Consider the following 20,547-nt stretch of genomic DNA (forward strand, 5'->3'; position numbering starts at 1 on the left):
GCCGGCCTTCTTCCAGCAGGTCGACGCCGTCTTCTCGCGCTTCCTTGGCCTCCGCCTCCGTGTACATGGTGACCCGAGGCGAGTCGAACTCGATGTCATTTGGGATGACAGCCTCGGCACCATATACGAGGAAGAACGGAGTGAAGCCGGTTGACTTGTTTGGGGTAGTGCGCAGACTCCAGAGGACAGGCGGCAGCTCGTCGAGCCAGCAGCCGGCCGAACGCTCTAGTGGTACGACCAGTCGGGGCTTGATGCCGGAGAGGATGAGGCCGTTTGCTCGCTCGACTTGGCCGTTTGACTGCGGGTGGGCAACGGACGCTAAGTCCAGTCGGATGCCCAGCGTTGCGCAGAAGCGTGCCAGTGCTCCCTTGGCGAAATTTGTGCCATTGTCGGTGATGATGCTGTGTGGCACGCCATACCGAGTAGTGATGTCGGCGATGAATGTCACGGCAGTTGGCCCGTTCAGCTTCTTGATTGGCTTCGCCTCGATCCACTTGGTAAATTTGTCCACGGCGACAAGCAGATGTGTCATGCCGCCGCGGGCTGTCTTGAATGGGCCCACCATGTCCAGCCCCCAAACGACAAAGGGCCAGGTGAGGTGGATGGTCTTGAGTGCAGAAGCCAGCAAGTGTTGCTTGGAACTGAAGACTTGGCATCCTTTGCAGCTTTTGACTATCTCTTTGGCATCTTCCAAAGCAGTCGTCCAGAAGAAACCATGGCGAAAAGCCTTGGCGACAAGTGATCTTGAGGCTGCATGGTGGCCGCATCGCCTTGGTGGATATCCTTGAGGATTGCTACACCTTTCTCTGGCTCGACGCAGTGCTGGAAGACTCTAGTGACGCTGCGCTTGACAAGTTCTCTGTTTATTATTGCATATGCTCTGGCTCGGCGTTGCACTAGTCTTGCCAAGATCTCATCAGTCGGAAGCTCTCTGTTGACTAGGAAGTTGAGGATGGGCTGGGCCCATGATGGAGCTGTGACTTCTTCCACTGTTAGTATGGCCACTGTAAATCAGGTGGGTGGGTTGGGTGGTGGAGAGTTGGATTCGACCACCGCTTCTTGTGCCGCTGTAGTCCCCGGGCCGACTGCCGCAGTCCCCGGGCCGGGTTCTGAAGTCCTCGAGCCGGGTGCGACTATGGTAGTCCCCGGGCCGCTTGTCGAAGTCCCCGAGCCGCTTGCTGGGTTCCTCCAGTCGGATCCGACTGCATCAGGGGCAGGCGGTACGAAGATAGAATCCGACTCTGGAGACGGCTTGACAGACGGCTTGTGGAGGCACTGGAGGGAGACGCCGGATGGTATAGCCTGTCGGGTGGAGCCGATCCGTGCCAGGGCATCTGCTTGGTCATTGTCGGCCCGCGGCACGTGAAGGACTCGCACCCCTCGAAGTACCCACTGATCTGCTGGACGAGGAATCGATAGCTCGCCATGTTTGCATCCTTGGCATCCCAGTCGCCAGATGACTGCTGGACCACCAAGCCTGAGTCGCCATAACACAGGATCCGGCGTATGCCGAGCTCTTTGGCTAGCCGGAGCCCGTGTATGAGCGCCTCGTATTCAGCCACGTTGTTGGAGGCAGAAAAGTGGATTTGCAGCGTGTATCTGAGCTTGTCGCCTTTGGGAGAGGTGAGGACGATGCCGGCTCCCATGCCGGTGCGCATCTTGGACCTGTCGAAGTGCATCCGCCAATGAGTAGAGTCGGGAGCCGGCGGTAGGTACTGGGTCTTGGCCCAATCGACGAGGAAGTCGGCCAATGCTTGAGACTTGATGGCGGTGCGGGGCTGGTAAAAGATTGTGTAGGGCGCCAGTGCAATGGCCCATTTAGCCACCCGGCCGGATGCATCCCGGCTGCCTATGATCTCGGCAAGCGGGGCGGTGCATACGACCGTGATGGGATGCTCTTGAAAGCAGGGCTTCAGCTTCTTGGCGGCGAAGTACACTCCATAGCACATCTTTTGGTAGTGTGGGTAATTTTGCTTTGAACTGGATAGTACTTCGCTTAGATAATATACCGGCCTTTGGACTAGCTGGGCTCGGCCTTCCTCTGGGCGCTGGACCACGACGACTGTGCTGACCACTCGGCTAGTTGCGGCAATGTAGAGGAGCATGGGCTCCTTCTCAGTCGGCGCCGCCAGGACAGGCCGAGTGGTCAGCATCTTCTTCAACTCATGGAAGGCTTGGTCTGCTTGGTCATTCCACTCGAAATGAGTGGATTTCTTCATGAGTCGGTACAGGGGGAGAGCCTTCTCTCCTAGCCGGCTGATAAAGCGGTTTAGGGAGGCCAGGCACCCGGTGAACTTCTGCACATCTCGCAACTTGGTGGGGATCTCCATTCTCTCAATGGCCTTGATCTTCACAAGGTTGCACTCAATGCCGCGTTCGGAGACCAGAAAGCCTAGAAGCTGGCTGGCTGGTACTCCGAACACGCATTTCTCGGGGTTGAGCTTGATCTGGAATCGGCGCAAGTTGGCAAATGTTTCTTTGAGGTCTTCCAGCAGGGTGCCGTGCTTCTCCGTCTTCACCACAATATCGTCTACGTAGACGTGGGCATTTCTGCCGAGTTGCTTGAGGAGGCATTTCTGCATGCAACGCTGAAAAGTGGCACCGGCATTCCTCAAGCCGAATGTCATAGTCAGGTAACAGAAAGCTTCGAACGGTGTGATGAAGGCGGTCTGCCGGGTCCAACTTAATCTGGTGGTACCCTGAGTAGGCGTCCAAGAAACTCAACAGCTCGCATCCGGCTGTGGAGTCTATCACTTGATCAATCCGTGGCAGAGCAAACAGATCTTTGGGGCAGGCCTTGTTGAGGCTAGTGTAGTCTATACACATACGCCATTTGTTGTTCTTCTTCAGCACCAAAACTGGGTTGGCAAGCCACTCTGGGAAAAACACTTCCATAATAAAGCCGGCGGCAAGGAGCCGGGCTATCTCTTCTCCTACGATTCTTCTCTTCTCTTCTAACAGTCGGCGGAGAGGCTGCTTGACCGGCTTTGCGTCCTCTCGGACGTGTAACTTGTGCTCGGCGAAATCCTTCGGAACACCCGGCATGTCCTTTGGGGACCATGCAAAGATGTCTCGATTCTCACGGAGGAAATCGATGAGCTCGCCTTCCTATTTACTGTCCAGATTTGCACCAATGACTGCGAACCTCTCCGGGTTCTCCGGGTCCAGAGGTATCTTCTTCATCTCCTTGGCCGGCTGGAAGGAGCCCTGCGCATCATATTCCTTGGGGTTGGGGGACAAGGCCGGCTGCTTGCTGGCCATGGCCACAACTCGATCCAGCATCTTCTTCTCCTCTGCCACTACGAGGGACTCGGCCAGCCGGCTGCTGGATGCAGCGCACTCGATAGACTTCTTGTAGTCGCCGGCTACAGTGATGATCCCCTTCGAGCTCGGCATCTTCATCTTAAGGTAGGCCTAGTGGGGCACGGCCATGAACTTGGCCAGAGCAGGTCGGCCAAGCAAGGCTTGGTAAGGGCTTTCCAGATCCACTACCTCGAACCAGATCGCTTCTCGGCGAAAGTGATCTTTGTCTCCGAAGAGAACATCCATTTTGATCTTGCCGATCGGGGAGCAGGACAGGCCGGGTACAATGCCATGGAACACGGTCCGGCTTGGCATGAGCTGCTTCGCCTTCAGGTTCAACTTCTCCATGGCATCGCGGTACCGTATGTTGATACTGCTTCCGCCATCAATCAGAACGCGGGAGAATCGGGCAGCCCGCCTCTCCGTTGCGAGGGTGACATCCAACACCAATGCGTAGGAGCCATGGGACGGCATCACCTCTGGGTGATCGGCCTGACTCCAGTTGATAGGCCTTTCAGACCAATGCATGAACTCGGGTTTGCTGGAGGCGACTGCGTTGACCTCTTGGTGCTGTCGGCGCCGGCTGCGCTTGTCTTCAATCTGGCTCGTGAAGACGACGTAGGCGGCGTGCTCATCAGGGAACTAATCCTGGATGGCTCCGACTGCTGGTCGAGCAACCGGCTGCTGGGGGGCTGGAGGCGGCGGGCCGGGAGGTGGAGGCGGCACCAGTCCCTCGCCCTTGGAGATCCGGGTGAGCCAGTGGCACTTTCGGGTCGTGTGGTTGGACGGCTTCGCGCCGCTGTGGAACTTGCAGGGGGCATCGAGAGTCTGTTCGTAGGAGAAGGTCGGCTGCCAAGCCGGCCTGCCGCCCTTCTTCTTGGGAGCGGGCCATTCTTCGGGCTGCTCGTCTTCGACCGTAGCCACCTGCCGACTGGCGGAAGGCGGCATAGGGGCCTTGCGCTTGTGGTCGTTCTGGTAGGGGCGCCGATTGGAGTTGCCAGCCGGCGTCTTGGGAGCCGAAGCGAGCACCTTCCCAGAGGCGTCCACTCGGAGCTCGGTCTTCATCGAGGAGTCGGCCGTGGCGTACTTGTCCGCAATGATCAGCAGCTCGTCGAGGGTAGCCGGCTCGTCGCAGAGGAGTCGATGCTTGAGGAGGGTGCCCTCTCGGCACCCGGCGGTGAAGTACTCGATTGCTTGGACCTCATGCACCCCCTCGCAGGAGTTGCGGAGCTCGGCCCACCGCGTGAGGTAGTCGCGGGTCGACTCGTTGGGCCCTTGGACGCATAGGGAGAGCTGGCGGGGCTTGGGGGGCCGCTTGTACGTGCTGGTGAACTTGCGGATGAAGACTTCCGTGAAGTCCAGCCAGCTGTTGACGCTGTAGGGCTTGAGGCCGTTGAGCCAGGTGCGTGTCGTGCCTTGCAGCATGAGAGGGACGTATTTCACGGCTACGTGCCTGTTGCCATTCGCTATGCTGACAGCAGTAGAGTAGTCGATGAGCCAATCTTCCGGCTTCACAGAGCCGTTGTACTTGGGCGTGTCTCTGGGGAGCGAGAACCCTTTGGGGAAGGGCTTGTCGCGGATGCGGGGGCCAAAGCATGGCGGGCCGACATCGTCTTCTTCTTCTAGCGCCAGGGATCGAGCTAGGCGGTTGATCCGGTGGCGGGCGTCGTTCTCGCCGACTCCTTCGCGGTGGCCTAATCGGCCACCGAGAGTCGGATGTGTGACAGGCGGCGGGGTGGGATATCTCTCTCCACGAGGTGGGGGAGGAGGCGGATTGCCTTGGTGCTCCACTGCTCGGGGGCGGCCTTCCACGTCACGCTCGATGGTGATTCGAGTCCGGCTGCGGCTAGCAGCCGGCTCCTTGTCCTTCCTTGCGCGGGCGCCGCTAGCAGTCGGCGAACGGGATGTCACGGCGTGCGCTCGGCGCGGGGGAGGACTCTCAGCGCGGGCACCGGCTTCGTGCCGTTCTGCGGCCGCGCCGATCAGGTGCTGGATGCGCCTTGTCATGTAGGGGAGCTCGTCTGCCCCCAGCCCGTTCAGCTCTTCTGCGGCCGCCTGAGCGGCTCGCAAATTCTCGAGCGGCGTGGCGTAAACAGGGCGGTCTGCCCCCAGCATGCTGGCAATGGCCGCGCCGCGCTTCTTGACGAGGCCGGCGCGGCTCGGGCCGTCGTGAGGCGGCGTACCGAAGGCGGCGCAGTCGACTTCGCGCTGGTGAGCCTCAACGAGGCGTCTCATGGAGGCTATCTTCTGGCCCTCCGCGATGAGGGCGAGGCGGTGTGCCTCCAGGGTCTCAGCGTCGGCGTCGGACGGGATGGGGACGGATAAGTCATGCATCGCCGCTTGCACGGCGTCGTGGGCGTTCTCGCCCGAGTCGGCGACGTGGCTGATGACCAGCACCTTGGTGACAGCGTTGCTGCCGCTATCAGCTTGAGGGAGAGGTTCATTGACGACTACCACGTCGGAGGGGTAGGCGTCAAGCGATGCCGTGTCGGAGTCGACAAGCATCGGGTCGGTGGAGCCGACTGACTCCAAGTCCACAGCAAGCTCGCTGGAGACGTGAAGCTGGTCGAGGAGGCTGACGAGGTGTCTCTCGGGGTAGTCTGTGCCCGCGTCTGGCGCGGGCTCATCAGAGATGCGAGTCTCGCCAAGAAGATCGGCGAGGCAGCTTGCCGCGCAGGCGTCGTCGACGCCTTGTAGCGCGTCGGGGCAAGCGCCGTCGGGCGCAGCAGGCTGGCTGCGCTCGCGGGGGAGGAAGAGGGTTCCCGTCCAGAACAGGTCTCCGGACGACGGTGCACCTGGCCCCACGGTGGGCGCCAAATGTCGGGTGGTAGGTGCGACATATGCCAACGGATGGCTTATCATTGTGGGAGCCAGTAAGACATCGCCGGTGCCTGGAAACGGGATGAGGCGAAGACATGCACGCCGGTGAATCTTACCCAGGTTCGGGGCTCTCCGTGGAGATAACACCCCTAGTCCTGCTCTGCGGGGTCTCCGCATGATCACTAGATCAATATAAGTAGCTATAGGTGCTCCTCGAGCTGTTTGGCTAGGGAAAGAAGGAGGGCAAGGCTAGCTCTCCTTTTCCCTCTATGTGGTGTGTGAAACTCTATGAGATCAACCCTTTGCTTGGGTGCCCCGGGGGGTTTATATAGGCCTACCCCCAGGGATACATTGGTAATCTGGCTGGGTGTGGGTCCTAGCCATCAGTGTCTATGCTTGCCGACTTCTCCGCCGGTCATTGGGGCCCGCCGACTGGTGGGTCCCGCCGGCTTCCGGCCTCTTGGCCGACAGGCCGGCCGCACCGCTTGGGGGCTTTGTCGGCGGCTGGTTACTGTTGCCTCGCCTCTGATGACGGGGGCTTTGTCGAGGTAAGCGTGGATACAGTGCCGCCGCCTTGCGGGCTCTCACTGTAGCCTTACCTCGTCTTGCCTCCTTAATGAGGCACATGCTTCGAGGGAGGGAGTTAGCCGGCTACTGGGAGCCGGCTACGCCCCAGGCCGACTAGGGGAGGCCGGGCCGCCTTCGAGTGTCTCTCTGGCTGAAGGGGCCCACCGCCCGCGAGCCATACTGGCGCCTGTCGTGGGTGACATCAGGGTCAACATGGCTACAGTGCCGTGCCGGACGGGGGATGGCTAGCCCGTACGGCGCCCTATGGCCATGCCTGGTTCGGGATTCGGGGGTAGTGGGCTGTACTGCGGCCACGCCCCGTCTTATTGCCGTTATGTGGATGCAGTCTTGGTGGGTGTAGTCTTGGCCGGCTTCTGTGAGTCGGCTCTCTTCATGGCCGGCTTCTGGGAGTCAGTCCTCTTGGGGCCGGCTTCCTGGAGTCGGCCATCTCGTAGCTTTCTTGGGGAAGGTTTCTGAGGCCGGGTCGCCTTCTGGTAGTCGGCCATGGGGATAGCCGGCCGGGGGAAGGCGGCCCTGCGCTCTGTATGCTTGAAGGCTCGAATGGCCTGATAATTTTTCGAAGAGCCAGGGGGAGTCGGTTTGGCTACCCGTGGCTATTTACTCCGACAATCTCCATCATCGTGTCTTCATGAAGTTGTCTCGCCAACTATTACTTCTACTACTATGGCTAACGGTTAGCAATAAAGTAAAGTAATTACATGGCGTTTTCATTGACACGCAGGTCATACAATAAATTAAGACAACTCCTATGGCTCCTGCCGGTTGTCATACTCATCGACATGCAAGTCGTGATTCCTATTACAAGAACGTGATCAATCTCATACATCACATATATCATTCATCACATCCTTTTGGCCATATCACATCACATAGCATACCCTGCAAAAACAAGTTAGACGTCCTCTAATTGTTGTTGCATGTTTTACGTGGCTGCTATGGGTTTCTAGCAAGAACGTTTCTTACCTACGCAAAAGCCACAATGGTGATATGCCAATTGCTATTTAACCTTCATAAGGACCCCCTTCATCGAATCCGATCCGACTAAAGTGGGAGAGACAGACACCCGCTAGCCACCTTATGCATCAAGTGCATGTTAGTCGGTGGAACCTGTCTCACGTAAGAGTACGTGTAAGGTCGGTCCGGGCCGCTTCATCCCACAATGCCGCCGAATCAAGATAAGACTAGTAACGGTAAGCAAATTGAACAAATCATCGCCCACAACTACTTGTGTTCTACTCGTGCATAGAATCTACGCATAGACCTAGCTCATGATGCCACTATTGGGGAATGTAGTAATAATTCAAAATTTTCCTACGTGTCACCAAGATCAATCTAGGAGATGCTAGCAACGAGAGAGAGGGAGTGCATCTTCATACCCTTGAAGATCGCTAAGCGGAAGCGTTACAAAGAACGCGGTTGATGGAGTCGTACTCGCGGCGATTCAAATCGCGGAAGATCCGATCTAGCGCCGAACGGACGGCGCCTCCGCGTTCAACACATGTACAGCCCGGGGACGCCTCCTCCTTCTTGATCCAGCAAGGGGAGAGGATAAGTTGAGGGAGAACTCCAGCAGCACGACGGCAAGGTGGCGATGGAGCTCGTGGTTCTCCGGCAGAGCTTCGCTAAGCACTACGGAGGAGACGAGGTGTTGGAGAGGGGAAGGGGCTGCGCCAGGGAAGGGTGTATGGCAGCCCTCCCACCCCCCACTATTTATAGGAGAAGGGTAGAGGGTGGCGGCGGCCAAGGGGAAACCCTAGATGGGTTTTGGGCGCCCCCACCCCTAGGAGACTTGCCCCCAAGCCAGGAGGGGCGGTTGCCCTAGGGGAGGCGCCCCCACCTCTCCTGGTTACGTGAGAGGGGTTGGGAGGGGCGCACAGCCCCTTAGTGGGTTGGTTTGCCCCTTCCCCTTGGCCCATAAGGCCCCCCAACGCTTGCCGGGGCGTCCGAAACCCCTTTCGGACATGCTGGCCATAGCCTGGTACCCCCGGAACACTTCCGGACTCCAATACCCTTCGTCCAATATACCGATCTTCACCTCCGGACCATTCCGGAACTCCACGTGACGTCCGGGATCTCATCCGGGACTACAAACAACCTTCGGTAACCACATACTATTTCCCATAACAACTCTAGCATCATCGAACCTTAAGTGTGTAGACCCTACGGGTTCGGGAACCATGCAGACATGACCGAGACGTTCTCCGGCCAATAACCAACAGCGGGATCTGGATACCCATGTTGGCTCCCACATGTTCCACGATGATCTCATCGGATGAACCACGATGTCGGGGATTCAATCAATCCCGTATACAATTCCCTTTGTCAATCAGTATGTTACTTGCCCGAGATTCGATCGTCGGTATCCCAATACCTCGTTCAATCTCGTTACCGGCAAGTCACTTTACTCGTTCCGTAATGCATGATCCCATGACTAACTACTTGGTCACATTGAGCTCATTATGATGATGCATTACCGAGTGGGCCCAGAGATACCTCTCCGTCATACGGAGTGACAAATCCCAGTCTCGATTCGTGCCAACCCAACAGACACTTTCGGAGATACCTGTAGTGCACCTTTATAGCCACCCAATTACGTTGTGACGTTTGATACACCCAAAGCCCTCCTACGGTATCCGGGAGTTGCACAATCTCATGGTCTAAGGAAATGATACTTGACATTAGAAAAGCTCTTAGCAAACGAACTACACGATCTTGTGCTATGCTTAGGATTGGGTCTTGTCCATCACATCATTCTCCTAATGATGTGATCCCGTTATCAATGACATCCAACGTCCATGGTCAGGAAAGCATAACCATCTATTGATCAACGAGCTAGTCAACTAGAGGCTCACTAGGGACATGTTGTGGTCTATGTATTCACACATGTATTACGGTTTCCGGTTAATACAATTATAGCATGAACAATAGACAATTATCATGAACAAGGAAATATAATAATAACCATTTTATTATTGCATCTAGGGCATATTTCCAACAGTAATCTCTACTTAAACATGGTGCTCAACGCTGTATATTATTTCCCAATGATGTATGGCTATCCTATGATGTATGAGTAGATTCGTTTTGTCCTATGGGTTAATTGATGATCGTGATTGGTTTGAGTTGCATGTTTTATTATTGGTGCTGTCCTATGGTGCTCTCCGTGTCGCGCAAGAGTGAGGGATCCCCGCTGTAGGGTTTGCAATATGTTCATGATTTGCTTATGGTGGGTGGCGTGAGTGACAGAAGCACAGACCCCCAGTAAGTAGGTTGTTTGCGTATGGGAGTAAAGAGGACTTGATGCCTTATAATTCTATGGTTGGATTTTACCTTAATGATCTTTAGTAGTTGCGGATGCTTGCTAGAGTTCTAATCATAAGTGCATATGATCCAAGAAGATAAAGTATGTTAGCTTATGCCTCTCCCTCAAATAAAATTGCAATAATGATTACCGGTCTAGTTATCGATTGTCTAGGGACAAATAACTTTCTCGTGACAAAAAGCTCTCTACTAAAACCAACTCAGTTGTTTCTCTATCTAAACAACCCCTAGAATTTATTTATGTGCTCTTTATTATCTTGCAAACCTATCCAACAACACCTACAAAGTACTTCTAATTTCATACTTGTTCTAGGTAAAGCGAACGTTAAGCGTGCGTAGAGTTGTATCGGTGGTCGACAGAACTTGAGGGAATATTTGTTCTACCTTTAGCTCCTCATTGGGTTTGACACTCATACTTATCGAAAGAGGCTACAATTGATCCCCTATACTTGTGGGTTATCAAGACCTTTTTCTGGCGCCCTTGCTGGGGAACAATAGCGTGGGGTGAATATTCTCGTGTGCGCTTGTTTGCTTTATCACTAAGTGGATTTTATTTGCTGTTCTAAGTTGTTCTCTATCTTTAGTTATGGATATGGAACACGAAATACCAAAAAAATTAGGTTTACTTGCTACTCATGGAGATGGGGAACCTCCTAAAACCCTCTATGCTCATTATGTGAAAGATATTATGCACTACTTTAATAATCCTGAGAAAACCCCATTCAATTATATAATGGGAGACACGTTGGATCAACGTGAATACTTTAGGGATTATCGCTTGATTCAAAAAGGGAAACTATTATGGGATCAAATTTATATGTTGCATTGGTATGCTCGGCAACTATGCTTGAGATATGATTATACTTGTTGCTCTAGGATGAAGGCTCCACACCTTCCCTTTTCATGCAAATTTAATGATAATGAAACCTTAGCTTCTTATGCTAATGGTATATATGATTACTATGATGTGGAATGAATAGAAGAATTTGTTGCTTTCAAGGGTGCTTGTGAAATTGAATCTTTGTTTAAGAGTTTGAAGATTTTGATGATTCAGTTTATAGACCTAAAAATTTAGCTATCCTTAAATATTGCTATGAGAATTATAAATACAATTATGATATTGATGAATTTATTGAGAAAGTATCCGCTGTCCGAGAAGAGACTAATATTTTGCAGGAGTTTGTGGAAGAAGAAATTGATGACACTGTGAGCTGATTGGATGAAAAAGATGATGAGGAGAGCGAAGAACAAAAGGAGGAAGATCGGAATAGCTACCCGTGCCCACCTTCTAATGAGAGTAACTCTCAAACTCATACATTATTTAATGTCCCTTCGTTCTTACCGAAGGATGAATGCCATGATAATTGCTATGGTCCCGTTGATTCGTTTGAAATATCCCTTTTTGATGAACTTGATGCTTGCTATTCTTGTGGCCAAGATGCCAATATGAATTATGCTTATGGATACGAACTTGCTATTGTTCCTTATGTTAAACATGAAATTGTTGCTATTGCACCCACACATGATAGTCCTATTATCTTTTTGAATTCTCCAAACTACACTATATCAGAGAAGTTTGCACTTATTAAGGATTATATTGATGGGTGGACTTTTACCATTTCACATGATAATTTTGATGAATATAATATGCATGTGCTTGCTGCTCCTACTTGCAATTATTATGAGAGAGGAACTACATCTCCGCCTCTCTATGTTTCCAACACAATAAAATTGCAAGAAACTTCTTATGCTATGCATTGGCCTTTACTTGATGTGCATGAATTGTTCTTGTATGACATGCCGATGCATAGGAAGAGAGTTAGACTTCGTCATTGCTTGATATATGTTGCTTTGTGCTCACTACTAAATGCCAAATCATTGCTAATTCAAATTGGCTTGGATATACCTTGGGATCCGGGTGGATTCCTTACTTGAGCACCTTATGCCTAGCTTAATGGCTTTAAAGAAAGCGCTGCCAGGGAGACAACCCGGAAGTTTTAGAGAGTCATTTATTTCTGTTGATTGCTTTTATAGAGTTTAAAAACAAAAAAATAAAGAGGGGAACCCAAAACTTTTCAAAAAGGAAAGTGAAAGTGAGAGAGACAAGCATTGTTGAAGTGAGGGAGCTCCTTGAACTTTGTTCATGCTCACGGAAACTTTGTGAATCTTGATTACAGAAAATTTTCAACAAAAATAATTATCCCATTGTAAAATTCCATTGTATTATAAAAATAATGTGCCAAGATTTGCCTTTAGGATGTTTACATTGCATGTTGATTTGTGCGGTGCAAAACAGAAAATTTGGCTGTAGTGCGCGATTTTACATTTTTTTACTGGAACATCAAACGGTTCTGAAACTTTTTGCACTGTCTTTCTATAAAAAATTTTTATTTTTCCTAATTGTTGCAGAATGTTTGGAGTACCAGAAGTATGGTTAATGTTCAGATTACTATAGACTTTCCTGTTTAAGACAGATTCCGCTTTTGATGCATTGTTTGCTTGTTTTGATGAAACTATCGATTTCTATCAGTGGATTAAGCCATGGAAAAGTTATATTACAGTAGCTACAATGCAAAAACAAAATATGAATTGGTTTGCAACAGTACTTAGAGTAGTGATTTGCTTTATTATACTAATGGATCTTACCGAACTTTTTGTTGAGTTTTGTGTGGATGAAATGGTCAAGGATCGAGGAGGTCTCGATATGAGGAGAAGGAGGAGAGGCAAGAGCTCAAGCTTGGGGATGCCCAAGGCACCCCAAGTAAATATTCAAGGAGACTCAAGCGTCTATGCTTGGGGATGCCCCGGAAGGCATCCCATCTTTCTTCAACAAGTATCGGTATGTTTTCGGTTTCGCTTTGTTCATGTGATATGTGCAAATCTTGGAGCGTCCTTTGCATTTAGTTTTCACTTTTCTTTGATGCACCATGCTGGTATGAGATATTCCATGGTTGATTTATAGAATGCTCATTGAGCTTCACTTATATCTTTTGAGTATGGCTTTATAGAATGCTTCATGTGCATCACATATATCATTTGAAGTTTGGATTGCATGTTTCCCTACACATAGAAAACCGCCATTTGTAGAATGCTCTTTTGCTTCACTTATATCTGTTAGAGCGTGGGCATATCTTTCGTAGAAAGAATTAAACTCTCTAGCTTCACTTGTATCTATTTAGAGAGATGACAGGAATTGGTCATTCACATGGTTAGGCATAAAATCCTACATAAAACTTGTAGATCACTGAATATGATATGTTTGATTCCTTGCAATAGTTTTGCGATATAAAGATAGTGATATTAGAGTCATGCTAGTGGGTAGTTGTGGATTGTGGAAATACTTGTGTTGAAGTTTGTGATTCCCGTAGCATGCACGTATGGTGAACCGTTATGTAACGAAGTTGGAGCATGAGGTACTTATTGATTGTCTTCCTTATGAGTGGCGGTCTGGGATGAGCGATGGTCTTTTCCTACCAATCTATCCCCCTAGGAGCATGCGCGTAGTACTTTGTTTTGATGACTAATAGATTTTTGCAATAAGTATGTGAGTTCTTTATGACTAATGTTGAGTCCATGGATTATACGCACTCTCACCCTTCCATCATTGCTAGCCTCTTCGGTACCGTGCATTGCCCTTTCTCACCTCGAGAGTTGGTGCAAACTTCGCCGGTACATCCAAACCCCTAGATACGATACGCTCTATCAGACATAAGCCTCCTTATATCTTCCTCAAAACAGCCACCATACCTACCTATCATGGCATTTCCATAGCCATTCCGAGATATATTTCCATGCAACTTCCATCATCATCATATACATGACTTGAGCATTTATTGTGATATTGCTTTGCATGATCGTAAGATAGCTAGCATGATGTTTTCATGGCTTGTCTGTTTTTTGATTTCATTGCTACGCTAGATCATTGCACATCCCGGTACACCGCCAGAGGCATTCATATAGAGTCATATCTTTGTTCTAGTATCGAGTTGTAATATTGAGTTGTAAGTAAATAAAAGTGTGATGATCATCATTAATAGAACATTATCCCATGTGAGGTTATCAAAATAAAAGTGTCCAGAGAAGCCCCCAAAAAAAGAGAGAGAGGCCAGAGAAGCGTACAAAAAATGAGAGAAAAGAGAGAAGGGACAATGTTACAATCCTTTTACCACACTTGTGCTTCAGAGTAGCACCATGTTCTTCATATAGAGTGTCTCTTGAGTTATCACTTTCATATACTAGTGGGAATTTTCATTATAGAACTTTGCTTGTATATTCCAACGATGGGTTTCCTCAAGTGCCCTAGGTCTTCATGAGCAAGCAAGTTGGATGCACACCCACTTAGTTTCAGTTTGAGCTTTCATAGACTTATAGCTCTAGTGCATCTATTGCATGGCAATCCCTACTCCTCGCATTGACATCAATTGACGGGCATCTCCATAGCCTGTTGATTAGCTGCGTCAATGTGAGACTTTCTCCCTTTTTTGTCTTCTCCACACAACCTCCATCATCATATTCTGTTCCACCTGTAGTGATATATCCATGGCTCACGCTCATGTATTGCGTGAAAGTTGAAAAGGTTTGAGAACATCAAAAGCATGAAACAATCGCTTGGCTTGTCATCGGGGTTGTGCATGATTTGAATACTTTGTGTGCTGATGATGGAGCATAGCCAGACCATATGATTTTGTAGGGATAACTTTCTTTGGCCATGTTATTTTGAAAAGACATGATTGCTTTATTAGTATGCTTGAAGTACTATTATCTTAATGTCAAATGATAGACTATTGCTTTCAATCACTCGTGTCTTAATATTCATGCCATGATTAGACTACATGATCAAGATTATGCTAGGTAGCATTCCACATCAAAAATTATATTTTTTATCATTTACCTACTCAAGGACGAGCAGGAATTAAGCTTGGGGATGCTGATACGTCTTTGTCGTATCTATAATTTTGTATTGTTCCATGCCAATATTCTACAACTTTTACATACTTTTGGCAACTTTTTATACTATTTTTGGGACTAACATATTGATCTAGTGCCCAGTGCCAGTTCCTGTTTGTTGCATGTTTTTTGTTTCGCAGAAAATCCATATCAAACGGAGTCCAAACGGGATAAAAATTTACGGAGATTTTGTTTGGAATATATGTGAATTTTGGCAAGTGGAATCAACGCGAGACGATGCCCGACGGGCCCACAAGGGTGAGGGGCGCGCCCCAGGGGGTAGGGCACGCCCTCAGCCCTCATGGCCACTCCGTAAGGAGGTTGGTGCCCTTCTTTCGCCGCAAGAAAGCCAATATCCGGATAAAAATCGTGTCCAAATTTCAGCCCAATTGGAGTTACGGATCTCCGGGAATTTAAGAAACGGTGAAAGGGCAGAATCAGGGAGCACGGAAACAGAAGGAAACAGAGAGAGATCCAATCTCGGAGGGGATATCGCCCCTCTACCGCCATGGAGGCCATGGACCAGAGGGGAAACCCTTCTCCCTTCTAGGGGGAAGGTCAAGGAGGAAGAAGAAGAAGGGGGGATCTCGCCCCCTGTCTCCCGGTGGGGCCGGAACACCGCCGGGGCCATCATCGTCACCGCAATCTACACCAACAACTTCACCGCCGTCATCACCAACTCTCTCCCCCTCTATGCAGTGGTGTAACCCCTCTTTTACCCGCTGTAATATCTACTTAAACATGGTGCTCAACACTATATATTATTTCCCAATGATGTATGGCTATCCTATGATGTTTGAGTAGATCCGTTTTGTCCTATGGGTTAATTGATGATCGTGATTGGTTTGAGTTGCATGTTTTATTATTGGTGCTCTCCTATGGTGCTCTCCGTGCCGCGCAAGCGTGAGTGATCCCTGCCGTAGGGTTTGCAATATGTTCATGATTTGCTTATGGTGGGTGGCATGAGTGACAGAAGCACAGACCCGAGTAAGTAGGTTGTTTGCGTATGGGAGTAAAGAGGACTTGATGCTTTAATGCTATGGTTTGATTTTACCTTAATGATCTTTAGTAGTTGCGGATGCTTGCTAGAGTTCCAATCATAAGTGCATATGATCCAAGAAGAGAAAGTATGTTAGCTTATGCCTCTCCCTCAAATAAAATTGCAATAATGATTACCGGTCCAGTTATCGATTGTCTAGGGGCAAATAACTTTCTCGTGACAAAAAGCTCTCTACTGAAACTAACTTAGTTGTTTCTTTATCTAACAACTCGTAGAATTTATTTATGTGCTCTCTATTATCTTGCAAACCTATCCAACAACACCTACAAAGTACTTCTAGTTTCATACTTGTTCTAGGTAAAGCGAACGTTAAGCGTGCGTAGACTTGTATCGGTGGTCGATAGAACTTGAGGGAATATGTGTTCTACCTTTAGCTCCTCGTTGGGTTCGACACTCTTACATATCGAAAGAGGCTACAATTGATCCCCTATACTTGTGGTTTATCAAACGACGAAGGACCGGTGCCATTGGTGATTGTGGGACAAGCTGACGAGATAAGCTACAGGGAGGGAGGGAGGGGGAAATGCGACGCAAGACTCGCCGGCCGTGATGGTTTTTATAGCAGGCCGGTAAGCATTGGGATTTTGGGGATTTCACCGAGTCGGGCGGGAAGCTTGCGCGGGAATAGGCTCACCGACGATTCATTGGTGCCACTGTTTGGCCAAAAGAACGCCCCCGCGCGCTGCGCAAGCTTGCGCTGTAAGCAGTCTGCGGCAGCGGGGTGACAAGACGTGCGAGAGGAGGACGAAAGGCCACGTACACATATGGTTAATAAGAACAAATGTTTGCGATTTAATTACCTACTATACCACCGTCCTGGTTTATAAGTATGATTTAACTAATAAAATACGAATGCATGTCGCCAAAGATTATATAGTTGGATTTGTATTTGAACATAGTTTCCAGTTATATAATTTTTATAACATGCATTAACATTTTGTTTGTTAAATTTGAGGGCAAAGTATGGCACAGAATATAAAGGAGACTATAGACTAGACAAAGGTGGTAGCACACGGCCGCTCTCTACGTAGCGATGCAACTGTCGGCCGGCTTGTAGGCGACCATTTCCTGCGTGTTCAACTGCTCTATGCGTGTGGTTGCTTGCGGTTCAGGCGACCGTGGCGCGCTCTGCTCGCGTCCTGCCACACGCGCTCTGCTCTCGCGTCCCTCCGGGTGCTCTTCCCTCATCCCTCCATGCGCGCTGCCAGTGTTTGGGGCCGGCGCACGATCATGCACGTTCGTGTGCATGCGGTTGCGCCGGGCGCGGCGCTACGATGTAGTTACCCGCTGCAAAAACTGCCATGCGGAAGCACCGAGAATCCATGCCGCCCGGCTCCCTTTTATTCATGCAGCCATTTACCTTCATCTCTCGTCTCACACGACACAATAAGCACACCCACAAGGACACATACAGAGAGGACATCCAGCGGTTCCAATGGCGCTCCCCGTGGCTCCAATGGAGCTCCCAGCAGCCGATGATGACAACGGCTTGCAGTTCACCATGCAACACGTCGTGGACACCCATGTGAGGGGGAAGGCTCTCTCGGTGGTGTACACGAATGATCCAGTCTCGGTGGAGAGCTCCATCCAAACCATGGAGCAGTTCCTTGCCGAGGACAAGTACCAAGTGGTCGGCTTTGACCTCGAGTACACCATGGGTCATGCAGGGCACGATCAGAAGGTTGCCGTCACCCAGTTGTGCGTGCGAAATGATGTCCTCGTCTACCACTACAACCTGGCCACAACGCCTTGCGAGCGTTTCTCCAGGTTTATCAACAGCTCCGACTACAGTTTCGCTGTGGTGGACACCACCAACGATCTAAAAGCGTTCAAGGTTTTGGGCTTGAAATGCCCGAATCTATTTATGTGTTCTCGGTGTTTACAACTTACTAACAGTTCCTTATTTCTATTCGCTCAGTGTTTACAAGTTACTGATCGGTCACTAGCTAGCCTACTAATGCGCTCCTGGCAGTTTTAGTTGCGACGCAAGATCCGAAGTGGCAATTTTTTGAATAAAAATGCCTACCTCTAAAGAAACTGACAAGCTGCTCTAAAGAAAATGCCATGCGAATCTGAAGAAACTGCCAGCAAAAACGTTCGCAAATGCCTTATCTCCCAGCGAACGTTCATCAGCTAATGCAATCCTACACGTACACCATCCGACCTACTCGATCCTACACATACACTATCCGACCTACTCGATCCTACATGAATAAATAGCGGATCACGGACGTACTACCTCCTTTCCGGTTTGCAGGGCTCAATTCAAAAAATGACCTACTCGATCCTACACGAATAAATAGCGGATCACGCACGCACTACCACCTTTCTGGTTTGCAGGGTTAATTCAAAAATCTCACCAACCAAGGTAGATGACGAGTGGTGGAATCATTTTTGACAAGGAGGGAGTACCTCATCTGGATGATTCGAGTGCACTCGTTTGACCGTCATGCGGACGTGCGACCCAGCACGGACGGGACACACCACTGACGGGCTGGGACGACACAGTCATAATTTTAGTTTTTCTAGTTTTCCACGGCAAGCTGGCGCGCTAAGCCATGCCTGCTTATGCATTGAATTCTGATGACCGCAATGACCGTCGCGTTTCTCGCAACACGCTGGTTCGCCTACCTTCCGCCTATAATTACTGTTTGCCGGCCTTCTCCGGTGGCACCATCATCCAACTCGCCCTATCCTCGTAAGCCCCCACCGGCACGACGTCGCTCGCCACTTATCCTCGCTCTCGCCATGTCCGCCATGCCCCCGCCCGTCCGCGATAGGCGACGCCGGAGGCGGTCACTGCCGGAACTAGTGTTCGGTTTTCCACCGGAAGGCGGACGGAGGGAGGAGGCATTCTATCGGTCTTTAGATGGCAATGCGGAGTATGAGGAGTTGTTGGAGTGCGACCGCCTAGCGGAGAAGCAGCATATTGCCGATTTGCACCGCCAGCGGGACATGGAGCAGCAGCGCACCGACGCTCTGAGTTGCGAGCAGAGCGCCCACAAATGGGCCGACTACGTGGAGGCCGGCGCCTGGCAAATAGCCCTGGAGGCTGTCGGGCACGCACGCGTTCGCGATGCCGAATTTTACTACGAGCTCGTCAAGTGGGTTTCCCGCTTAGAAGCCGAAGCTTTGGTGGACCACGCCAGCATGGAAAGGGCCAACACGCGCGAGCAACACGACCTATCACAGCTCTGGCAAGTCCGAGGCGAGGCGGAGGACGCCGGTGCCGTCGTTTAGCGTGTACCGCAGATGGCGGCCGGCATCGTCTAGTTAGCTAAGAGTAAGTTAGTACTTGTACACTACTAGAGTATTAGTGGGAGTAGATAGTTAACTTGGCTATGATGGTTGTCAACGTGGAGGTTCAGTACTCTATATCTGGATCAGACCTGTTACTTTGCTCTGAATGTTGAACTTTCCGTTTGAACGTATGGAATGGGTTGTTATTTTTTTAAATGGGTTGTATTTGTCCGTCACGGGTTTAGAGGCTGACTTGTGGGCCTACCAGGTTGACGCGTACACAATCAGGAGATGATTGTACGTGGAGAGGATGATAGCAGGGACCCACCAAGGTCATGGCAGTACGCAAGCAAGTGCCTTCTTATTTCAAGCCAATAAAAAAATGGCTCCTCCTAATGGATTTCTGACATCTGGGTCCCATGCCATTGTCAACGTAGTCAATAAACGAGAGAATTGCACAACGAGCGGCTGACACCAAGGACCTAGCAGCTCGCCCAGTTGTTTTTTTTGGGTTAATTTGATAAATGTCACTCCAAATCTAGTGATTCTGAGAAATGCCACAGCAATTTCCAAACTTTGAAAAATGCCATTTCATGCCATTTCCAGTGGCATTTTTCGAAGTCTGGAGTGGCGTTTTTTAAAGTTTGCAAAAATTGCAGTGGCGTTTTTCAAAGTTTGCAAAAATTGCAGTGGCATTTTCCAAAGTTTGGAAATTGCAGTGGCATTTTTATGAATCGCCATAATTGGAGTGGCATTTATCTAATTTGTTTTTGAGACGGAAGCAGGGTGTCAACTGGCTGTGCGGGGCACTCTGGCCTGTCTAGACAGCATTTTCTTTTATGTTTACCACAGACAAGCCCAGTAGTTTTTTTCATTCTGAAAATGGCTAGCCCAGTTTTTTTTGTGCTTTGTCAAGTAAGTCGCTTTGTCAGGCCTGTTGGGCTGCAAATCTTTCAAGACGAGGAGAGCTTCATTCGGCTGGCCCAGAAAATGGCCTATCAGTAATGAGAAATGGGCTGCACATTTTTAGAACACATCAAACCAGCAATTAATTTCAATTTTTTTTTATTTTGAGATTTTAAATTCCATTGAATTTTATGCATGGACAATTTGTTGGATTTTATATTGATATACATTTATTTTTAAAATCAGTTTGAATGTGACTCGAAATTTTGGGATTAAAAACAGTTCGGACCGTGCCGAAATATGCAAAATTTCGTATAGTTTTTAACCGTGGCCACAATATGGGCTGTAATGCTAACAAAAAG

The sequence above is a fragment of the Triticum aestivum genome, chromosome 2D (genome assembly GCF_018294505.1).
Source record: "Triticum aestivum cultivar Chinese Spring chromosome 2D, IWGSC CS RefSeq v2.1, whole genome shotgun sequence".
In the NCBI taxonomy this organism is placed as follows: domain Eukaryota; kingdom Viridiplantae; phylum Streptophyta; class Magnoliopsida; order Poales; family Poaceae; genus Triticum; species Triticum aestivum.